The sequence below is a fragment of the Carcharodon carcharias genome, chromosome 14 (assembly GCF_017639515.1).
Source record: "Carcharodon carcharias isolate sCarCar2 chromosome 14, sCarCar2.pri, whole genome shotgun sequence".
NCBI classification, from domain to species: Eukaryota; Metazoa; Chordata; class Chondrichthyes; order Lamniformes; family Lamnidae; genus Carcharodon; species Carcharodon carcharias.
The window spans coordinates 38,863,750-38,887,479 of record NC_054480.1 but is presented as its reverse complement, the minus strand read 5'-3'; the positions used below and the strand labels follow the sequence as shown (position 1 = coordinate 38,887,479).

The following is a 23,730-nucleotide window of genomic DNA, read 5'->3' as shown; positions in this document are numbered from 1 at the left end:
AAGAGTTAATTCTGCTGCACATAAGCACGTGGTATAATTTAATAAATACAGTGATATGCTTACATAGATGGAATACTAAACTTCACTATTCATCACTGCATATTGGCCCACACAAGGTGATCATTAATATTTCATAAGGTTAGAAATGTCTTCATGTGGTACATTTATTCCACAGTATAACATTCCTCATAGGAAACGTATAATGCCCAAAGGAATTTCTAGTCAATAAATGATCACTGGTGTATTTAAGCAATGTGGAGAGTCCAGAAACAGCAGGTAGGGATAAAAATGGCTGCTTCTCCAATGTTGCTCACTAGGCTGTTTGCCCAATCAGCTGTTGTTTTGACCCATACATGACTGCTCCATGAGTGCCAGCTAAAACAATCATGTGTAGAATGCCACCAGCAATTGGTTTGTTTTTATTTAGCATGTAGAATTTTGGAGGTGCTGTATTGTTTTCAGTACAAGGATAAATTGGCATAGGTCTCAGATCAAGGCATGAAGCAGAATTCAATCAACTCAGATAGCAGGCAGAGTTAAGTGCTTGAAACTATGTTGGATTTGGCAAAATTAATATACTGTCTCCTTGCTATGCTGTAAACGTCATAAGGCACAAGTCCTTAATTGTTGCCCTTCTCATCAAGGCTTTAGTAGGCCAGAGATTTCAGAGCAAAGCAAGGAAAAAAGATGCCACCTTCTGCTGATGTAACATTAAGGATTGCCAATAAATTGAATTTTAATTCAAGTCAACTAAATGTTGCTGAATGAAATCACTTTGACTGTAGCAGCTAATTGGAAGTCTTGCTGCTGCATGCTCTGAGGTTGAAACTACATGGGCAAGGAAATGACTGGAAAGCCCAGCAAGGTTTCAGACTAATTCAATACTTTATTTCAGCTCATTCACAACCAGGGTGTGGAGAACATTAGGCTCTGATATCACTTCCAGAAAAACAGTGCTACTCAGTGTGAGACTGTCTGATCTGCTAAGGACTCTGCTATAATGTACAAACAGAAAATCCATATAAAGCAGCTCTCCTGTCTGCCCTGCACGCTAACCTGCTTTTCATATGACTATCAGAGAGAGTGTAATGGAAAGGGTTGACAGTTGAAGGCAATGGTACTAGCATTTTTTAAATTTTCTCTATTTGCTCCAAACCACATAGTCCTCTTATTTGATTTAAATTGACTGTAGGGTTTAGTTGAAAAGTCAATTTAAACAATCAGCAGGAGTGATGCATCTATCTTCTAGTTCACTGCAGAAAAAAAAAACAGATAAATTTACACTGCAAAAATGTGTTTAGAGCATAAAACTGCTTGCTAAAACTTCCATGGGGTTAATTTATTAATGAATGAGCATATTCTGAAATAGATTTTTTCATTGTTTACCACTGGTACCAGTGCATTAGACAATGATAATAGAATTAAATGAAATATTCTTAACCTCCACCATTAATGTAACACAACAATGTGCAGTAAATATCTGAGTTTCAGGTTTCTGTTATTTACCATTTTATTGTATTACCATTTTTGGCTTTGTTTCTTTTAGTTTTCAATCTTACCAAAGTTCACATAACATTTAAACTATGAAGCAGCAAAACATGACTAAAATGGCAGCCAAACCTCATCTGACCAATTATAGCATGGCCCCCAGGGCACGCCATGTTTGGAAGGGTGCTAAAGTGGGCGCATAGCCTGTATGCTGGAACTGGGCAAGGTAGGTAGATTGTGATGTTAAACACTGATTTGGCTGCCATTTTGGATCTCACAAATCCTGTTAGTACCCTCTCTTAAACACTCCATGTTGAACCTGTGTTCAACTGTGCAAAGAAACCCATTCCATCAGTTGCCCTGTTTAAAACGATCAGCATGGGACCTTCAGATGAGGTGCTTTTGACTTTTTTTTGCTCCTGCAGAGTAAATGACTGTCTACTGGTTTTTTTGGGAAGAGTTTGGAAACATTTTTGGATTCAGAAAGGAGTGGCGCTGAGCTTTGACAAGGAGGCCAGAGGAATTTGGAGGTCTGTCAGTATAAAGACTGCTGTCACTAATAGGGGCTATGGTTGGGTTGGAGCACCACAAGGATATGGAGGCAGGGAACAGTCTCTGACGCAAAGGGGAAGCTATGTGGAGAGGGAGGACGAGGAGGGCTCCCAATAGAAGACTGTACTCACCAAGTGTCTTCACAGAGCACTTCCCTTACCTCTACCTCAGCCAGGGACAGTGGCTGTGATGACTATGATTCATCAAAACAGTATTCACAAAATTATGCTACCTTCTCCATCTGGACTGGCACCTGTAAAGCAAGGCAAGTTTGTTGCCTCCAATGGCCATCAATGTCAGCGGGGTCCTCAATTTTTCAGCCATGTGATCCTTTCAGGTGGGAGTAGCTAACATTGCAAACATCTCATTGTTTACTGTGCTTTGCTGCTTCAGGAATGTGACCCAAGGTCCTTTGTATCAGGAAAGGGGAATTTGTGGTCTTTTCGCTAACCAATGTAAGGAACATATCTTTTTATTTCTATTGGACTGTTGTAAAGAATATATCTTTTTATTTTCTGTTGGACTGTGGTAAAATTACAATGGCTACAGTTGAAAGTTATGTCCACTGGGACAGGGTGAGAAATATATTCAATGTTGCAGTCCTGGAACAGAGTGTGCCATGAAAGACAGGATGGTGCCAGAAAGGAGTCCTGGACCAAGGGAGCTGCCTGACAACAGCATTTTTATTGGATCCTGACCAGATTATCAGGATTTTGTGTGGTAACAGTGCAGCAGAAAGCTCCTGGCCTACAAAGAGAAAATATCTAAAAGTCTCTCTTCCTCGTATCTCTATAACCTGCTCTCTCTGTGAAAATCCCTGTCAAGAGGCAAAGAGGAAAACTGCCGTTAGAGAAATTGAAAGGCAAGTGCTCAATCAGTGAACTAAATACTGAAAGTGCTGGAAGACCACCTCATGTCATCAACAAGAAAAGAAAGGAACTTGGAAGACATCGATCAAAATCAACCCATTGAATCCTGTACTCCGGAATTGGTGCTATTGAACTGTTTTGTCCCACCCTTAAAATCCATGTTTTTGTGTGTCTTATGTGTTTTGTATGTGCATGTATAGGGATATAAGAAGGAGGTAGAGTTTTGCCACTAGTTAACGACAGTTTATTTAAAAAACAGTTATTTACTTAGTAAGTTTACAAACCTGGTGCTCATATTCTCTTAACCTAAATTAATCAGTCAGGTAGAATTGGGACAATCTGGTGGTTTGATCAAACTTTTTCACATTTGTCACGGATCAGTGGGGCTTGATATTTCAGCGCACTATCCCCAGTGAGTCATGACACCAGAGAGAAGCAGAAAGAGCATGGACATGGCTTTACTAAGTTAGCGGGATTCCCAGTGGTGCATGGAACTATTGGCTGCATGGATGTGGCTTTGGGGGTCCCATATATTAACTTGGAGATGTACCTCAACCAGAGGGGCTACTACTTCCTTAACATGCAGTTGGTGTGTGATTACAGTGAATGTTCGTTATCCTGGCCGCAACTATGACATTTTCATCCTGCGCCAGTCAGCCATATTTGAGCCACCACACTGAACCAGAGGCCAACAACTTGGTGACTAGGGCTCTATATCTGGCTCATAACTCCCTTCTGCCACTTGACTATGCATGGACAGCTGGCTACAATGAAAGGCGTATTGCTACCAGGCATGGGGCAAACCATTGGCCTTCTGAAACAATGGTTCCACAACTTGGACTGCTCAGTGGGAGCCATCCATTACTCGCTGGAGTGTGTCACTTAATTTGTGTCTTCCACAATCTCACTCTCCTGGGGAGACACATCTAACCAGCAGGTCTCCTACAGACACCTCAAGGGGAGGAAGGGAGGAGACTACTCAGATTCCAGTTCCCCTAAAATCACATTGCATATTACTGCTGCTCCACAATTCCCCACTTTCATTCCTCCACTACAGGCCATCACAGCGCCCACTTGGCCAAAGTCTGAAATAAAATACACCACCAATAAATCATTCCATAACAACTTTTATCCAATATCACTTCCAATAACATATAAAAAACGTAACTATTCTTGGGCATTCCCTTAGTGCCTCTCTTGCAGGCGCCTTTGCCTGTCCTATAGTTCCTATGCATTGCTACCCCAGTGGCTTCAGCATAGCTGGTGGAAGGCTGTTGACTTTCATTGGGGAGACTGCAGATGGCCTTGTAGAATGATGTTGATCAGCTCTGGATCTTGAGGGCTGGGCTTCAGATTGTGCCCCTTGACATGGGCAGCAGCAGGCTGGACAGGCTGGGCTGGCTGGCTGACAGGCAACAGCAAGAGCACTGGTGGATAGGCAGTTGTAGGAGCATAAACCATGCATCAACTGTCACTCCCCTGGGGCAACACTATAATCAGCAACTCTAGTAATGTGCTGGTGGACAGATTGCTGGACTACAATGAAAGCCTGCAAGCCCCTTGAGCGCTGGCAACAGTGTAAGACTCCATGGCACCAAGCTGCATTTGCTTGGCAGCAAGAATGGATCTCATGACCTCAGTCCGCTGCAACACTTAGGTATTGGGTGGTTTCTGCCTGTGCAGTTGTGGAAGCTGATAAATTGGTAATTGGACACTGCATCTCGGTTGGTTCGCAAGTACTGTCATGGAGCTGGCCACCACTTCCATGTTGGAAAGGATGGGCTATGTCTCTGCCTGAAACTATGTGTTAAGTTGGAGCAGAATGCCTCCACACACCTTGACAGTGACAACAGGCTCTGTGGCAGGTCTGTCAATGTACCTGACATCTCTGTGTGTATGCTCATCAATGTTTTCCTGTATGCTGCACCATTTAAGTCTTCGTCTGAGTGCTCTACATTAGAAAGTGTCTGATGTCCATTCGTGCCACATGCTGATATCAACTCTGCACTATCTTCTAAAGTAAGCATGGCACCAGTATCTGAGCTGGTGGTGATCAAGTGACAGTGCTCGTAGCCTTCATGGTGAGGTTGCACTGAATCATAGAATGTTTACAGCACAGAAGGAGACCATTTGGCCTGTTGTACCAGAGTGGCTGTCCACAGGAGCAATTCACCAAGTGCCACTCTGCTGCCATTTACCTGTAGCCCTGAACATTTTTCGTTTTCATATAATGATCCAATTTCCTTTTTAAAGAAACTGAAGTCCCTCATCCCTGGAACCATTCTTGTGATTTTTTTTCTGCACCCTCTCTAATGCCTTCACATCCTTCTTTAAGTATTGGGTCCAGAACTGGATGCAATACTCCATTTGAAGCTGAACGAGTGTTTTACTCAGGTTTAACATAATTTTCTTGCTTTTATACTCTAGGCCTCTATTTATAAAGCCCAGGATACCATATGATTTATTAACCACTCGCTCAACCTCTCCTGCACCCACTTTAGAATTGTACCCTTTGTTTCATTTGTCTCTCTGCGTTCTTCCAACCAAAATGAATCACTTAACACTTCTCTGTGTTAAATTTCACCTGCCACTTGTCCACTCATTCCACCAACCTGTTTATGTCCTACTGAAGTTCAATACTATCCTCCTCATGGTTCACAATACTTCCAAGTTTTATGTCATCTGCAAATTTTGAAGTTGTGCCCCGTACACCAAATTCTAGACCATTAATATATATCTTAAGAGCAGGGGTCCTATAGTGACCCCTGGTTGTGGGTTCAAGTGTCATTCCTAGACCTGAGCATAAAAATTTAGGCTGACGTTCCCAGTGCATGACTGAGGGGGTGGCATACTGTTGGAGGTGCAGTCAGTCAGCTGAGACATTAAACTGAGATTGTGAGTTCATAAGATCCTAAGAAATTGGAGCAGAGGTAGGCCATTTAGTCCACCAAACCTGCTCTGCCATTCAATAAGATTATGGCTGATCTGATTGTAGCCTTAACTATACTTTCCTGCTAGGCCCCCAGTAACTCTTGACTCCCCTGTAGATCAAAATTCTGTCTAGCCCAGCCTTGAATATGTTCAATGACCCAGCCTCCACTGCTCTCTGTGGAAGAGAATTCCAAAGACTAACGATCCTCTGAGAGAAGAAATTCCTCCTCATCTTTATCTGGAGATCAGGTGGCAGTTCTTGAGTAACTGAAAGCAAAAATGTGCTTCCTACCAGATAGTAGGATAAGGAAGCATTGGATTAGAGAATGTGCATTAAGCAGAAACATATCATCATCCTGAATGTTCTCAGTGACACTAGAAGCAACAGTCTAAGTGACTGCTATCCCTACAATACCATGCACCATCTCTCTCATCGGTTCTCACCTGCTCCCTGAGGTTATGTGCAACCTTGTCCTGCAAGAGAAAGGGAAGAATGCCAGTGAATTGTTGCATTGTGTTTGGGTGTTGTGCCTGCTATAGCTGAATAGCAGGAAGTTTGTGGAAACTATGGGGTAAGTGTTGTGAGACCTGCTTTGTATCAAAGGGGTACACAGCTCTTGAAGATTGGTAACTTGGCTGGCTTCAGGCCGAAATTGGTGGTCCTGCTGCTTTCACTCGGTGGTGCTTCACATAAAAAAATATTGTTGAATTTATTGGCTAGGAACCCCTGATTGATTTTTTAAAAAAAGACTAAAGCCATATTCCAGAAACTTGGGATTACAGTCAAAGATGGCTGCACATTTGCATCACTGTACATGCTATGTTCCAAAATCGTTGAAACCTGTCTGCAAAACCATATCAGGAACAATTGTCTTGGAAGAAATGAATGGGGGCCATCTCCTATCCCCATTAGCAAAGTGTCCAGACAATCACCTGGAGGCAAACCATTAGACATAATCACTAGGACAATGGGACCCTGACTGAGAGATCAATTCCAACCATGATCTCATCAAAGCAACTGGAATACTAGCCACAACCATATTTAGGTCGCTGGGCAGATGGAGAGAGAAGGTCGTGTGATAAGACAACTCTTTATGTATTTAAGCACCAGCTTTCTCTGCAGAACTGGACAGGCAACTAAGATGCTGAAGGAACAAGGCCCTGAGTGGGCTCCTTTCCTCACTCTCTCCATTCAACTTGCAAGTTGAAACCTGTCTGCTGATTGCAGAAAGGTGACGATCCAGGTAAAACAGCGATTTTAAGAAGAACTCAATCCCGTGCTGTTGTCTCCAAAAGAAAGATATATCACCTGTCTACAGCTTTAAACCACCTCAATGCCGAAAGCGCCACCAAGTGAAATCAGCAGGACCAAAAAAATGCCATCACAAATTTCCTTGGAGAACTAAAGGATCATGAACAAGACTCTTGGTCTGTCACTTTGGAAATTAAAAGTTTTAAAATCAACTTTTTGCAATGCTCAACACAATTTCTGTCCAGCCATCAAACATTAAACTTCAAAGTCCAGGTGGAATAAATCTGCAAATAAAAGATCAAATAACTACAAATCTTTGCCATAAAATCACAGAGACTCTCTATATCTTGCACAATAAAGCATCTCTTTACTCAGCAGAAATACATGCATGCAGCTGGGCATTCTGAAAAAAGTAGAGGAAGTCCTACAGCCAGACAACAGGACTGAATTTCACCAAGAATTTCCACAACTCTTCCAGAGGCTCAGTAAACCATATTTACATTGCTTCCACCTATTTACTCCCAGGAGGGTACCATGTCCATTGCTGCCAAAATTCAAAGAGGAACTCAACAGAATGTTACATGGAGAAGTCATATTACATGTCAAGGAGCCAACCCGTTCATTTTTGGGGCTCATAACAGTTTCCAAACCGAATGGTTAGCTTTGCGTTGACCTCATACAACTAAGGCAGCCAGAGAGATATCCATCCTATGGCATAGTGGCTGACAGCTTAGCAAAACTTGGAAACTACTGTTGACGATGGAGTCCAGGCTGTTAATATTTTTTACGCCATTCGGACGCCTTCCCTCTGGAATATCATCGGCTCCGGAAATACTCCAGAAAACCATGCCAAATATTCTAGAAGGTAAACAAGGAGCCATTTGTCACGTGGATGACATCCTCATCCGTGGAGCCCCAAGACAGGATTATGATCACAGAGTTTGCTAAGTTCTCAAAGCCCTGCAAAAGGCAGGTCTCTCCTTAAATGAGAAATGTGAATTTGCCAAAACTACTGTCAAATTCTTGGGGCAAATCATTCAAAGACAGGGTAGAATGGTAGACTGTCAAAAAAACGAAAGCCATCAGCGACTTTCCACAACAGAAGTGTGTTACTGATGTCCAGAGGTTCCTCAGAATGGTCAATCAGGCTGAAAATGCATTTTTAATTTATCTACCATTACCCAACCTTTAAGCGATCTTTTATGAAAGGGCCAAAGTGTTTTGATGCATTGAGCAAACTAATGCATTTCAGTGTATAAAGGAAAGGCTCATCTCTTTTGATGCGCTGGCACAAAATAATCCAAAATTGCCCACAGTGGTGGCTGCCAAGCGTCCTCAACAAGCCTTGGTGCTGTATTCATTCAAGTCCAGAAGAATAGTCACAGAAAGCCTCTGTACTTTGACAAAAATGGAGCCATGCAATGCAACCATAGAGAAGAAAGAATTGGCATTGACATGGGCAGTAGAGAGATTCTCCGACTACTTGATGGGTTTACCTTTCTAAATTGAGACCGACCATAAACCATTAATGATCCTCTTTAATTCCACAAAGATCATCAAAATGCCCCCATGCATCCAAAGGTTCAGGCTTCAGTTGATGCATTACCAGTGCGTAGCTGTGTATGTGCCAGGGAAATCGCAGACCATGGCTGACGCCTTATCTAGAGCTACGGTGGATCAAGCCATTACCCAGGACTTCATAGTTGTCTCTGAGATGGAAGCACTCTCATCAATCAGAATGAATTCCCTACCAGTCTCTGCATGGAAGTTGCAAGAGGTCCAAAAAACACAGAAGGAGGACGTAGAGGGTGCCCAAATCTGAAAATTTTGGCAAGAAAGTTGGTCAAAATACAGTCCGACTGACCAGCTCCTACGAAAATATCATGAGCAACAAAAGCACCTAACGATAATGGATGATCTTCTGGTCTTCAATCACCACCTTGTTATACCCAAGACAATGAGGGAGGAATGAAAACAGAAAGTGCTGGAAAAACTCAGCAGGTCTGGCAGCATCTGTGGAGAGAGAAACAGAGTTAACGTTTCAAGTCTGTATGACTTTTCTTCAGAGCTGAAGAGAGGTAGAAATGTGATGGATTTCATACTGTTGAAGGGTGCGTGGGGTAGAGATGGAACAGGTGGAGCAAAATAGAACGTCAGGGATAAGTGGAAGCTCAGGAGAGATTTGACAAAGATGTCATGGACACAAGACAAAGGGAGTATGAATGGTAGTGTTAAAGACTAAAGAAGTTGCTAATGAAGCTAAGATAGCAGAATGTATTAAAAGCAGAACAAGGGTCAGAGTCCTGTGAAAGCAAAACATCAGAACAAGGGAGGTGGTTTGGAAATTTTTTTTTAAAAGGATTAAAATGAAGGACAGAGCTCATGGTCTGAAGTTGTTGAACTCAATGTTAAGTCCTGAAGGCTGTAAAGTGCTTAATCAGAAGATGAGGTGCTGTTCTTCCAGTTTGCATTGGGCTTCACTGGAACATTGCAGCAGGCCAAGGATAGAAACGTGGGCATGAGAGCAAGATGGTGAGTTGAAATGGCAAGCGACAGGAAGGTCTGGGTCATGCTTGCGGACTGAGTGGAAGCGTTCTGCAAAGTGATCACTCAACATGCGTTTAGTCTCCCCAGTGTAGACAATACTGCATTGTGAGCAGCGAATATGGTAGACCAAATAGAATGAGGTGCAAGTGAATCACTGCTTCACCTGAAAGGAGTGTTTAGGGCCATTGACAGTGACGAGAGAGGAGATAAAGGAGTGGGTGTTACACCTTCTGTGATTGCATGGGAAGGTGCCGTGGGAAGGGGATGAGGTGTTCAGGGTGATGGAGGAGTGGATCAGGGTGTCACGGAGGGAACAGTCCCTATGGAATGCTGATAGGTGAGGTGAGGGGAAGATTTATTTGGTGGTGGCTTCATGCTGGAGTTGGCGGAAATGGAAAGGATAATCCTTTGAATGTTGAGTGTGGTGGGATGAAAAGTGAGGACAAGGGGAACCCTCTCATGGCTCTGGAAGGGAGGGGCAGGGGTGAGGGCAAAGGTGCAGGAGATTATTGGATGCAGCTGAGGCCCATGCCAACCATAGCAGAGAGGAAACCTCGGTTCAGGAAAAAGGTTAGAAGAAATGTTTTGGAAGGTAGCATCATCGGAACAGGTGAGATGGAGGTGGAGGAATGAGGAGAATAGGATGGAGTCCTTACGGGAAGCAGAGTGTGAAGAGCTGTAGTTGAGGTAGCCGTGGGAGTTGGTGGGTTTGTAATAAATATTGGTGGACAGTCTATCACCAGAAATGGAGGCAGAGAAGTCAAGGAAGGGAAGGGAAATGTTGGAGATGGACCACGTGAACATGAAAGAGGGATGGAAATTGGAGGCAAAATTGATAAATGTTTCCAAGTTCAGACAAGAGCATGAAGTGGCACAGATACAGTCATCGATGTACCGGAAAAAGAGTTGTGGGAGGGGGCTTGAGTAGGACTGGAATAAGGAATGTTCCACATACCCCATAAAGAGACAGGAATAACTAGGGCCCATGCAGATACCCAAAGTCACATCTTTTATTTGGAGGAATTGAGACAAGTTAAAGGAGAAATTGTTCTGTGAAGAACAAGTTCAGCCATTTGGAGGAGAATAGTGATGGACGGGGATCATTTGGGCCTCTGTTCAAGGCAGAAGCAGAGAGTCCTCAGACGATCCTGGTGTGGGAATGGGGTTGTAGAGGGATTGGACAGAGGAGATGGTCAGGGTCAGGAAACTGGAAATTGTTGATATGACATATGGCATCAGAGGAATCATGAATGTAGTTGGGAAGAGACTGGACAAGGGGAGGGAGAGTCGAGTCAAGATAGGAATAAATGAGTTCAGTGGGGCAGGAACAAGCTGATATGATGGGTCTACCAGGACAGTCCTGTTGTGGATTTTGGGAAGGAGGTAGAAGCAGATTGTGTGGGGTTGGGAGACTATGAGGTTGGAAGCTGTGGAGGGAAGATCTCCAGAGGAGATGAGGTCAGTGACAGCCTGGAAACAATGACTTAATGTTCGGTGGTGGGACATGGTCTAGGGGGAGGTAGGAAGAAGTATCTGAGAGTTGGCGCTCAGCCTCTACAAGGTAGAGGTCAGTACACCAGACAACAATAGCACCACCTTTGTGAGCAGGTTTAATAACAAAGTCAGGGTTGGACCTGAGAGAACGGAGTGCAGCAAGTTCCGAAGGAGACAGGTTGGAGTGGGTGAGAGGAGCAGATAAATTGAGGTGGCCGATATCATGTTCTCAATGAAAAGATCAAGAGCAGGTAAGAGGCCAGAGGAAGGGGTCCAGGTAGAGGGAGAATACTGGAGGTGGGTGAAAGGCTCCGTTGAGTTGGAGGAGGACTCCTACCCAAAGAAATGAGCACGAAGATAAGACACTGGAAGAAGAGTTCAGCGTCATGTCGAGTGTGAAATGCATTGAGGTGAGACCATATGGGGATGAAACCAAGTCCTTTGCTAAGCACCAAATGTTCAGCATCAGAGAGGGGAAGGTCAGAGGGTATAGTGAATACACGGCAAGAGTTGGGATTAGTAGAGGGGATGGGGTCAGAGGGACGGGACTGGGTGGGTGTTGATGTCAATTGTTGGAGCATGCGATCCTTAAGGCCTGAAAGGAAGAGAAAAAGTTTTTCGTTAAGGCATTGGATAATGCGAAAAATGAAATGGAACTGGGGACAAGGTCAGCTTTGAGATAGGGTGATGCTGGAGAGAGAGTTCGAGTGTGCACATATGGTGGCACATGGCACCGGGTGTGGACCTCAGGATGCGATGGGAACAGCAGTCTGAGGAGCATTGTATATCCCAGAGATACCTGGAATCCTGGATGGATTCAAAACTTGAAGGATGGAACTTTGGTTGGAATCCATGTGTGGTAAGTCAGAGATGGAGACAGTCACTGAGAAAGAAGATGTGGCTGTGAATATGAGTTTTGGTAAACACCTTATCAAACACCAGGAGGAAATTGGAAAGCAATGAAGGCAAACATCATGAAAGAGACAATGGAAATGCTATCAGAGAGAAGAGCAGAATTTTTTCAAGGTAGGCATTCCTGGAAGAGAAGTGGCAATGAATGAAACATTAAAATAAGGGAGGAAAAGCTCCAAAGAATCCATGGTGGCCACTTGGAAATAGTGACGTATAGAGAACGTGCACAGCAATCTGTTTGGTGGCCAGACATTTCAAAGGCTATCCAAAATTTTGTCTTGTCCTGCCATACCTGCAAGATTAATGGCCAGCCACTCAGAGATCCTCTGTTACCTTCCTGCTTCCCAGATAGACCTCGGCAGAAACAGGTACTCGATCTCTTTGACTTTCAGGGAAAAGCATACCTCATTACTATTTATTATTACTTCAGGTGGTTAGAAGCTGCCAGACTCCACACTATGATGGCTGAGGACTTGATAAGGGAATTACAGAATATATTCTCCACACATAGGTTACCAGATGGGATTGTCTCAAATAATAGACCACAATTTGTCAATGAGGAATGTGAATGGCTCATTTTCTGACCCATTCACAAAACATCCGGACACCTGTGTATTCAGCTGGGTGTGTAACAAACCATTAGACACAATCACTTTGGACAGTAGACCCTGGTTGAGAAGGGAACTCTCCCAGCCATAATCTTGTATAAACCATGGACCTGGAATCAACTTACTTTGACCATATTTGTGTAACTGGTCAGTTGGTGAGAGAGGTACATGTGATGTGCCAACAAACCCCCTAGGAGGACTCTTAGTAGGCACTTGCTCTCTTTCTCTCTCTCTCTCTCTCTGGCTGGGATTTTCCGTGCCCGCCAGCATTGGATGTGTTCATTGGCATGAGCAGACAATATGGGGTGATTGGTTTCACAACGGTGTGAAACCAGTTTGCCTTTGTCAGCTCAGCCTGCTGATGGCTGGCTGCATTTCCCACCATTGGACGTCGGGAACCTCATTGTAATACATCTGCATATTATAATTAGGCCAGCCCGCTGGAATTGTACCCCGGATCGTCCGCCCACAACAGCACATAAGCAATGTGCACCTGGTAGGCTGCTCTTTGCTCGGGACTTCAAAGTTTGTTTGCCTACCTTGCTTCGATCAGCACTCACAGGCGTCAATGCCAGTCTTCACAGACAGCACCACATCAGGGGGCCCACGGGTAGGTCTCTACCTACCAGATCAATCATATGTGGGTGGCTTTTCAATGGCTACAGAGCTAGGGCTTGCATGGTGAAGGGGGGAAGTGGCCTCAGGCAAGGGAAGAGGCTGCGGGATGAGTGCTGTACTGGGGAATGAAGGTAACCCTGGCTGCATGTGGGGACACATGCTGATCTGTGCAATTGGCCTCAAGATGGTGAGGGCTGAGGAGGCAGTCTCCAGAGGAGATGAGGCCAGATGGACATGCGAGGGTATGTGTGAGAGAATGGGTGGTGATGTCCCTTGAGTTGGCACTAAGCGAGATGCCAGTGAATATGTGATGAGCTTGAGTGTGCGAGTTTAGAGTGATGAGATGGTTGCCTTGCTCTGGCTGCACAGATGAGATCATTCATCTTCTATCTGCATTGGATGGTCAACCTCTTCGGTGCAGCATTGGCCCTGATCACCACTGCCAACGCCTCCCAAGTCTGGTTGGTCACACAGCTGCCCATCCTGTGGCCAGAGTGGGGGTAGAGGACATCCTGGCAGGCCTCCACGGCATCCAAAAGGCGTTCCAGTGATGCGTCACTAAACCTGGGGGCTGCAGTTTTTTTGCCTTTCGTGGACATTTTCCCTGCAATAGTCATGTGCTGGAAGCACTGAGATGTGTACGCAGGTCTGGAATTTAAATATGGGCCCGACGTGATGAAATGGCGAGGTGATGGTGTGGTGGGCGAATAAGAGCCCATCCGCCATGGAAACTGTGTGTTTCCCGAGAATGCATAGCTACTGCAGCAGGTTTGGGATGATATGGAGTGATAAGCCACCATTGCAGCCCACGGGTAAAATGTCGTTTTACCTGCTCGCTACCGCACTTCGTGTAAATCTGGATGATTCCACCCTCTTTCTCTCTGTGTCTCTCTATCCACTCTACAATCTTGAGCCCTGCCTGTTGTTTGACCATCCACATGCCACAGGTAGTGCTTTAAGAATCAACCCAGCAGCTGCTGACTCCAGACGCGAAGATATAAATCATCCATCAACATCTTTAAATTGTCTCAATGCAGAATCCAGAAAGATCATTGAGCCGGGACTGAAATCATCCTACTCATCAATACACAAAACCCACATACAACTGACTTTTATTGGACTTTTAAACTACTTAATCTATCCTCCCACTTTGTAATTTACTTGTGTATGTCTATGTGTGAACTCTTGAATGCATGTATGTGTGAGTCAGAGCATTTTTATTATGTTTTATTTAGATAGGGTGTTAAGTACAACAAATACTATTCTTTTTAAAACTTACAAGAAAACCTGTCTTTGTGTGTCTTTTACAGTCACAGCACTTAAACAGTTAAACACTCACTAAATTGACAAATGTATTCTCTTAAAACACCTGTTGCAGTCAATCGAGAAGTGGAAAAAGAGGGGAGCCATTATATTACTTCCCACCTGACCACAACAGTATGTGCAGAATGGCTGTGACATTTTTGTCAGTGCATCATGATGGATCATAAAGAAGAAAAAATTGTAGAATATTGCTGCACATAAATGCACCATAGAGAACATTGGTTCTGTTCTGATTTTTTAAAAATGTGAAACATCTGCTCCAATCTCAATATCTTGATTGCTCCCCATACCCTTTACTGTTCATTTTTCTCAAGCAATTATTTCAACCCACAGAAAATAATTATACGAACATGCGACTTAGGAACAGGAGTAGGCCACTTGCACCTCCCCCCCCCCCCCCAAGCCTTCTCCGCCATTCAATGAGATCATGGCTGATCTGAATGTAACCTCAGCCCCACATTCCTACCCAACCGTGATAACCTGTCATCCCCTTGTTAATCAAGAGTCTATCTAGCTCTGCCTTATAAATATTCAAAAACTCTGCTTCCACTGCCTTTTGAAGAAGAGTTCCAAAGACTCACAACCCTCTGAGAGAAAAAAAATTCTCCTAATCTCTGTCTTAAATGAGAGACCCCCTTATTTTTAGACAATGGCCCCTAGTTCTAGATTCTCCCACAAGAGGAAACATCCTCTCCAAATTTACACTGTCAAGGCCCCTCAGGATCTTAAAGGTTTCAATTAAGTTGCCTCTTACTTTTCTAAATTCCTGTGGACACAAGCCTAACCTGTCCAGCCTTTCCTCATAAGACAACCCGCCCATTCCTGGTATTAGTCTAGTAAACCTTCTCTGAACTGCTTCTAATGCATTTACATCTTTCTTTAAATAAGGAGACCAATACTGTACACAGTACTCCTGATGTGGTCTCACCAATGCCCTGTACATCTGAAGCCTAACCTCCTAACTTTTGTAAACAATTCCCCTCACAATACATCAAAACATTTTATTAGCTTTCCTAATTACCTGTTGTACCTGCATACGAGCCTTTTGTGATTCATGTGCTAGGGCACCAAGATCCCTCTGAATCTCAGAGCTCTGCAATCTCTCACCATTTAGATAATAAGCTTTTTATTCTTCCTGCCAAAATGAACGATTTCACATTTGCCCACATTATACTCCATTTGCCAGATCTTTGCCCACTCAACATATCTATGTCACTTTGTAGCCTCCTTCTGGGGAGGATTTTTCCTTTGTTGGGTGAGCATAGCAGATGGGCCCAGGAGCAGCCGTGCAGCAGTCTGCCGCCAGCGATCGGGCCCTGACCGCGATTTCACGCTGGCTGGCTAATTAACTGGCAGCTGGCGTGAATTGCATGCTGGAATGCTCAGCGCTGCTTGGGTGGGGGAGGAGAGCTACCTCGGAAGCCAGCACATGTGCGCAGGTGCACTCACAGGCAGCTCCCTAAAGGCACAGAGCTGCCTCAGGGAGCTGAAGGTTTTTCACATGAAACATAAAGTTTTTTAAAAAAAAGGAAAACATGTCCCCTCATGTGACTTTGTCACATGAGCAGAAACATGTTAGAAATGAGATTTAAAAATTTCTACTTTATTTTTAATTAACATCGGAAACCTCATCCCACCCGTAGATGAAGTTTCCTCAAAAATCCAAGGGCCGCTTGGCCTTTTCACCCACCTGCCAACCGTAAGGTTGGACGGGAAGGGAAAAATTCCGTTTAATTAATTTATTAATGGGCTTAAAAGCCCTCTTAATTGTCAACGGGCACGCTGCCAACTCCCACACGCTTCTGCCATCTGAAATATCGCCCAAGGGCGCAATGATGTCAGGGCGCTCGCCTGACGTCATCGCACGCTATTTCGCGCTCATGTGTGTCAGACATGCACCCATGCGGCGAGGTGAAAATTCAGCCCTATGTCCTCTTCACAATTTACTTTACTACCTATCTTTGTGTTGTCGGCAAATTTAGCAACCATTCCTTTGGTCCTTTCATCCAAGTCATTTTTATAAATTGTAAAATGTTGAGGCCCCAACACTGATCCTTGTGGCACACCACTCATCACATCCTGCTAACCAGAAAAAGACCCATTTATGCCAACTCTCTTACTTCCTGTGAGCTAGCCAACCTTCTATCCATGCCAATATGTTACCCCCTACACTATGAGCTTTTATTTTTTGCAACAACCTTTGATGTGCCTTCCGGAAATCTAAGTACAGTACATCCACCTTTATCCACAGTACACGTGACTCCTTCAGAGAACTCCAATAAATTGGTTAAACATTATTTCTCTTTTACAAAACCATGTTGACTCTGCCTGATTGCCTTGAGTTTTTCTAAGTGTCCTGCTATAACATCTTTAATGAAAGCTTCTAACATTTTCCCTATGACAGAGGTTAGGCTAACTAGCCTGTAGTTTCCTGCTTTCTGCCTCCCTCCCTTTTTGAATAAAGGAGTTACATTTGCTATTTTCCAGTCCAATGGAACCTTGCCTGAATCTAGAGAGTTTTGGAAAATTAAAACCAATGCATCAATTTATCTCACTAGCCAATTCTTTCAAGACCTTAGGGACCTGGGGATTTGCCAGACTGCAGCCCCAACAATTTGCTTAATACAGATTCCCTAGTGATTGTAATTTTCCTGGGCTCCTCCCTTCCTTCCATTTCCTGATTTATGGCTATTTCTGGGATGTTACCTGTGTCCTCTACAGTGAAGACTGAAGCAAAATACCTGTTCAATTCATCCGTCACCTCCCTACTTTCCATTATCAATTCCCCAGGCGCCATTTCTATAGGACCAACTCTCACTTTGTTAACTCTTTTCTTAATTAAATATCTTCAGAAATTCTTACTCTCCGTCTTTATATTACTAGCCAGCTTGCTCTCATACTCTAATTTTTCCTCCATTATTAATCTTTGTCATTCTTTGCTGTTCTTTATGAGCAGAATTTTTACCTTGGGGGTGGGTGTGCACCTGACCTGCTCAAGCGTGAAATGACGCGCGATGACATTGGGCAAGCATCCTGACATCAACATGTAGCCGTAGTATTAATTAACTTAAATTTTTCACTGGGCCTTTGCATTTTTTTGGAAACCTCATCCATGAGTGGGATGAGATATCCAACATCAAATAAAAATAAAATTAAATTTAAAAAGTTTCATTTATAACATGAGAGAGTCACATGAGGGTACATGTTTTATAACATTTTAAAAATCTTTATTTCTACTTTTTAAAACTCTTCATCTCCCTGAGGCAGCTCTGTGCTCGCATTTCATGCTGGGCAGGCTTCAATTGGCCTGCCAGCATGAAATCACAGTCCAGCCCTGATCGACAGCTTCCCAACTACCCCCCCCCCCCCACCCCCCAAAGCCCGCCCGACAATGGCAAAACTCTGCCCTATATTCTTTCCAGTCTTCTGACCTGCCACCCATTTTTGCATGATTATATGCTTTTTCTTCATTTTTGGTACTGCCTTTAACTTTTTTAGTTAACTGTGGATGCTGGGCCCTCCCCTTGGAATTTTTGTTTCTCATTGGAATGTATATATTCTGTGTGCTGAAATATCCCTTTAAATGTCCACCACTGAACCTCTACTGACCTATCCCTTAACCTCATTTGCCAGTTCACTTTAGCTAGCTCCACTTGCTCTTATTTAAGTTTAAAATACTCGTTTTGAACATATTCGTTTCTCCCTCAAAATTAATGTAAAATTCATTCATATTGTGATTGCTACTACCTAGGGGTGCATTCACTATAGGTTATTAATTAATCCTATCTTGTTGCTCAATGCCAGGTCTGGTATAGCTTGCCCTCTGGTTGGCTCCAGAACATGCTGTTCTAAGAAACTATCCTGAAAACATTCTATGAATTCCTCATCTATGATTGCGATCTGATTTTTCCAGTATCTATGTAGATTAAAACCCCCCATGATTATTGCTGTACCTTTCTGGCAAGCTCCCATTATGTCTTCTTTTATACTCTGTCCTACCATGTAGTTACAATTAGGACATGTACACCACTCCCACAAGTGCCTTTATCGTCCCTCGTCTCAACCCAAACCGCTTCTACATCCTGGTTTCCTGAACTTAGGTCACCCTTCTCTAATGTGCTAATACCATCATTAATCAACAGAGCCACCCCTCCACCTTTTCCTAACTTCCTGTTATTCTTAAATGTCATGTACACTTCAGTATTCAGGTCCCAATCTATGTCATCCTGCAGCCATGTCTCTGTAATGGCTATCAGTTTCTACTTATTTACTTCTATTTGCGCTCTCAGTTCATCTGTTTTGTTTCGAATGTCATGTGCATTTAGATACAGAGCCTTTACTTCTGTCCTTTTATTATTTTTGTAGTGTGTAGCCTTATCTGCTGATTTACTCTTAGAATTGTACTTTCTGTCCCTCCCTGTCACAGATTCTGTTTCATCCATGGTTTCTTCTGGAAAATTTCACATACTAACTACATCTGTCATTGTTTCCCAATGTGGTCATATCCTTATATTCTGACTCACTTCTGACTCACTTTTATTTTTCAGGATACTTTTAAACTTTCCCTATTATTTTAAATCCCCTGCCAAATTTCCTCTGCATCCTCTCTAAGAAGCATTGTTTCCAATTCAGAATTCTAATTCATTTAAATGAAACTCATCCTGCCTTAATAGTTTCCGAGTTTATGTTTCGACGATGCACAGCCCAACCAATATAATGGAGAAAACATCAAAAACCTGTGAAGTGAACTGCGTTAATAATGTTCTTCTCTTTTGCCTCCCTCTTTACCTATTTTGCATCTAGAGTGCCAAATATTATATGTGCATAGACTCCATCAGGTAACTTGGCATGCAAAGTGTTGTAGGCAAAACAGTCAAATTGAAGAACAACTGAATGATGCTGCTTGATTCAATATCACAATCAGAGCTGGGAAAAGCTTTACAAAATCAACTAAATTGCTCAATTTCTTTGAAGTTATTTTGGTGGCCATATTGTTTTCCAGCCCACTATATTGCGTACCCTCTAATAATTAAATTCATAGCTCATAACAAATGCAGAAAAGGATTATATGATTCAAAAGGCGATGTAGATTTGTTTATTTTATACTATGATTTCCTGCATTAACTGTCCTGTGCATAGACAATCCTTCTTTCTGGGACCTGAGTTCATCTCTATTCCCAGAGCTTCACTGCTAGCTTCTTGCCATTATATTAAGAGGAGAAAGAACATTTGTGTCATGAAGAGATATTAATGTCATTGGAAATTATTTTTTTAAAATACAGTTCTTATGTGTGTGCCTGTGTTGCTTTGCTTAAAGCCAACTAGTCTGGGTGCTTTGATTATAATAGTTTTGCGATGTTAATTGGGTAAACATAAAGAGGGTAGAAGGTAAACTGTAAGTTTGCATTTCTTAAAATAAACAATTCAAGACTGCGGGTGAAATGTTACACCTAGCTGGAAGATGCCAAGCAATATATTTATCTTTTTTCAGCTTACTAATGAAATTGGTGGGATGAAAGGATGTTATTGTTAGAAGAGGTAAAGTTAATAGCCTAGAGATACTATGGAAAATTTACATTCAAAGAGAAAGATATGTTTAAAGGAGAAATGAGACTGTGTGTAAGATAGAGGCATTTTAAGATCCAACAAACATGAGAAGCCTTTAGCCTTTAAGACTCAAGCTGCTATCTGCCAAGGACCCAGAGCTGAAAGAAACTCATTTTGAATATGACTGTCCAAGATTGTGCCTTTCCAGGTATTTGTTTAAATCTATGAGATTTACTGTTGCCTTACCAGGGGTGTAAATGAGAGTAAGATTAATTAGGGGATTTTTGTAGTTATTATAGTAGTAATTTTGTAGGCGTCTGTTTTGTTTACCATCTTTTTTGCATTAATAAATGTTTAATTTGGTTTTATAAAAGCCTCTTGAGACTCGTGGTCTTATTGCTATTCAATTCAAAACCAGTATCTCGAAACATACAAATTGCAAAAACGGGTTATGAACAACTCAGCCTTTATCATCGGCTGTGTCATAATAATTTGTTAATAGGAATCTAATGAAGAAAGCGTTTTTACACAAAATTCTCCAATGTCTCTTGTCCCTGAAGTTGGAAATGGATACAAATAAACCTCATCTAGGGAGGATATTAAAATACAAAGGCACATCATCCTTTGGCAATTGATTAATGAAATGCATTCAGAGTTGCAGGACATGAAACAAACTGTCAGCTCGTTAATCCCATGAAAGCTGATGAAAATTGTAGCCCAGAATCAAAGGAATTTAGGAGAAGCTGTTTATCCTGCAGGCAATTTGACAAACATGGAACAATGATCACCTGTGACTACAGAGTAAAGCAAATGTTATCACTCGGGTCCACAGCCCTGTTTATATTAGTTAATAAAGATAATAATGTACTTTTAACTGTTTCTGTTGGATGGGAATCGAATAGATGAGCAGTGAAAATTTAACTGTTCCATTTCCTGCTCAGTTTCTGTCAACGTTTGGTTTTAGCTTTTACTGGATTTGGTGGCAGATGATGTATCCACCTTACCTAGGCAAATGCCTCATGCTGATTGGGGTCCAGTGATGTCAACATGTCCTCTATAATATTTTAACTGGATCGTGAGTGGGCCAGTAGCTTGATAGCTGATAGGAAGGAATAAGAAGCCCTCCAGGTAAAAACAGTCCTCCCTGCCAAAGACTTTTCTTCGTTCCCACAAGACTGTCCCATAACCCCTCCCCAAACATTTTTTTGTCACTTACCTGTAATTCAACAGGGAGCCCTTGGCTACCAAATCTTCATTTGTTTTCAGCCTGTCTGCACCTTCTGCATTTTACATCCATCTTTGACTCTGTGCACCCGAACTTGCTCCAGTTTGGAATCAACCTCAATATACCATGCCTAGGAGGTTTTGTGATGTGGTGGGTAGCACCCCTGCCTCTGAACCTGAAACTCCGGGTTCAATTCCCACTCCAGGACTTGATGGTGAAGGAAGCTGTGTTCATAACATGGCCAAACAGGTTGAATATGAACTTATAAATCCTTCCAAAGTATGTCAATGGCAGGCACAAAGAGTGGGAGAGATTCCTGGTCAGCCATGTGATGGAAAGAGATTGGAGCCTTTTCCATCGCTATTCATGGCTCCAGGCTATACGCACATAAAAGTGTATGTGGCCACAACAACTCGGATTCCTTGCAAGACTGGTTGGCTCAGTTGGCTGGATGGCTGGTGTGGATCAGATTGGTGGGGATGATTTGGAACCTGCCTGCTTTCCCTACCCATGATGGAAGTCATGGTACTGTGGGTTGGACCTGATTTTGGGCAGGGAACTCAAGAAGAATAATCTCCCTATCAAATACTTATTTCATCTTTTGACATAAAGTGTTGACTCTCAGCTTTCCCCTGTCCAAATGTTGAGAACACAATCCAAGCTGATACTCCATTGCAGTGTTGAGGTAGAGCTGCATTGCTGGAAATATCATCTTTTGGATTAGATGTTAAGTCGATGCACTATTTGCTTGTTTAGATAGAAGTTAAAGGTTGAAGTTCTTCACAGTAGTTCTCCAAATCTTGGCCAATGATTCTGTTAGCCTACACAGCCGCATAATTTAGCTGCACATTCATCTTGTTGTTTTGGGATCTTAATGAGTCCAAAATACCCACTGAGTTTACCCATATAGCAATATTACTTGTGCATTGTAATGCTTTCAGATGTTTATGGGAGACACAAAGTGCCATGTGAATGCAGGTTTGCTCTTTCTATAAATACTGCAGCTTCTCTCCTCTCATTTTGGATTAGTATGTGATTTCTGGGAATTAACTAGTTTTCAGACTGGCGTCTCATGTGATGTCCTGCAATCACACTGGTGAGCAAGGCCATTAAATAAAAACAAATCAGCCGAGGCAAAAGGAAATCAGAAGGAAATCAAGTGAGAAAATAAAGGAGAGAGTAAAATAAAACTGACAGGAAAATGAATGCACGTTTGATACTGTAGTAAAACATGCACCCTAAGGAACAAATTGACAAAAAAGATCGCAAGCTGTTACCTCTGGGGATTTTGTTATAAACCTGGCTTTATATTAGTGACAACTCTCAACAGCTGAGGTAAATGAGGCACTGCCTCATCAGAATTGTCACAGGATTCCCTAGGCTAAATGCTTTAATCAACTGTTTTTTTTTAATCAATAAAGTTTTATTAATAATAAACTATATCTCGTAGAAAATTACTTAATTGCTATCAACACTTAAATCTCAAGTTAACATTATATGCCACAGTAAGAAGATAACTTGTTACCCTGACTCATAGGTTGCCTAAGAAGTGTGCAATGGTCTTTATATGGACAAGAATTTGTGGGATTTGCATTGTGTTGAAATATTGAAGTTGATATAGGTTACTGTGTTTTTTCAAACTAAATATGGAACAGTGGAGGCCCTCTGATTGAATGTTGTTAAATTAGTTTATAGGGCCATGTATGACATGTGCCTCACCTGTCAAAAAGGTTACCAGCTAACGTTGCTTTACAGCATAACTAATGCACATAGTACAGAAATGTGATAGGACTAGGGATTTATTTGTACTGAGTAAGAAAAGGTTGATATTATTGGTTGAATTTCTGAAGTGGTTTGGAGCAGCAAATCTAATTGTTGGTGAGTGAAAAGGGTACTGACAAAAAAAGCCTCAAAGCTGCAGTGGATTGAATTGTCATGGGGATTGCCCATTACCATAATTTGAATATAGTTGTTGAAAGATGTGAAGTTTGATTTAGTTTCCAAATTTTCATTATCAATACAATATAAATGAAAATGCATATTGCAAAAGAAAAGTTATTAATCGAAGCATGTATTTTAATTTAGCTGAAATTGAAAAAATTCTCATATATAAGTGATAAGTCTAATCATAATGCAATCTAACTCCATCACTCTGCTGCCGTATTTTAATATTGGATATGATTTTCTCCAATGCTTTCCCATTTGTCTCCCTGCCATACAGCAAAAAGAGCAGGTATCGACTCAGCATTACCTACAGCAAGATGGTTGTGATTGGAAACTTAAGACATGGAGATCAGACCCTGCCTGTCTGATTTATGATTTTCCTGCTTTTTAATCATTGTAAAATTAGGAGTGCTGATAATC

General features: G+C 42.4%; 1 protein-coding gene across 1 annotated transcript in view; it reads left to right on the top strand.

Moving 5' to 3' along the window:
* samd10b (sterile alpha motif domain containing 10b) overlaps positions 1-23,730 on the top strand; it is a 123,596-nt gene that overhangs the window by 54,525 nt on the left and 45,341 nt on the right. The gene's annotated exons all lie outside the window — the stretch shown is intronic.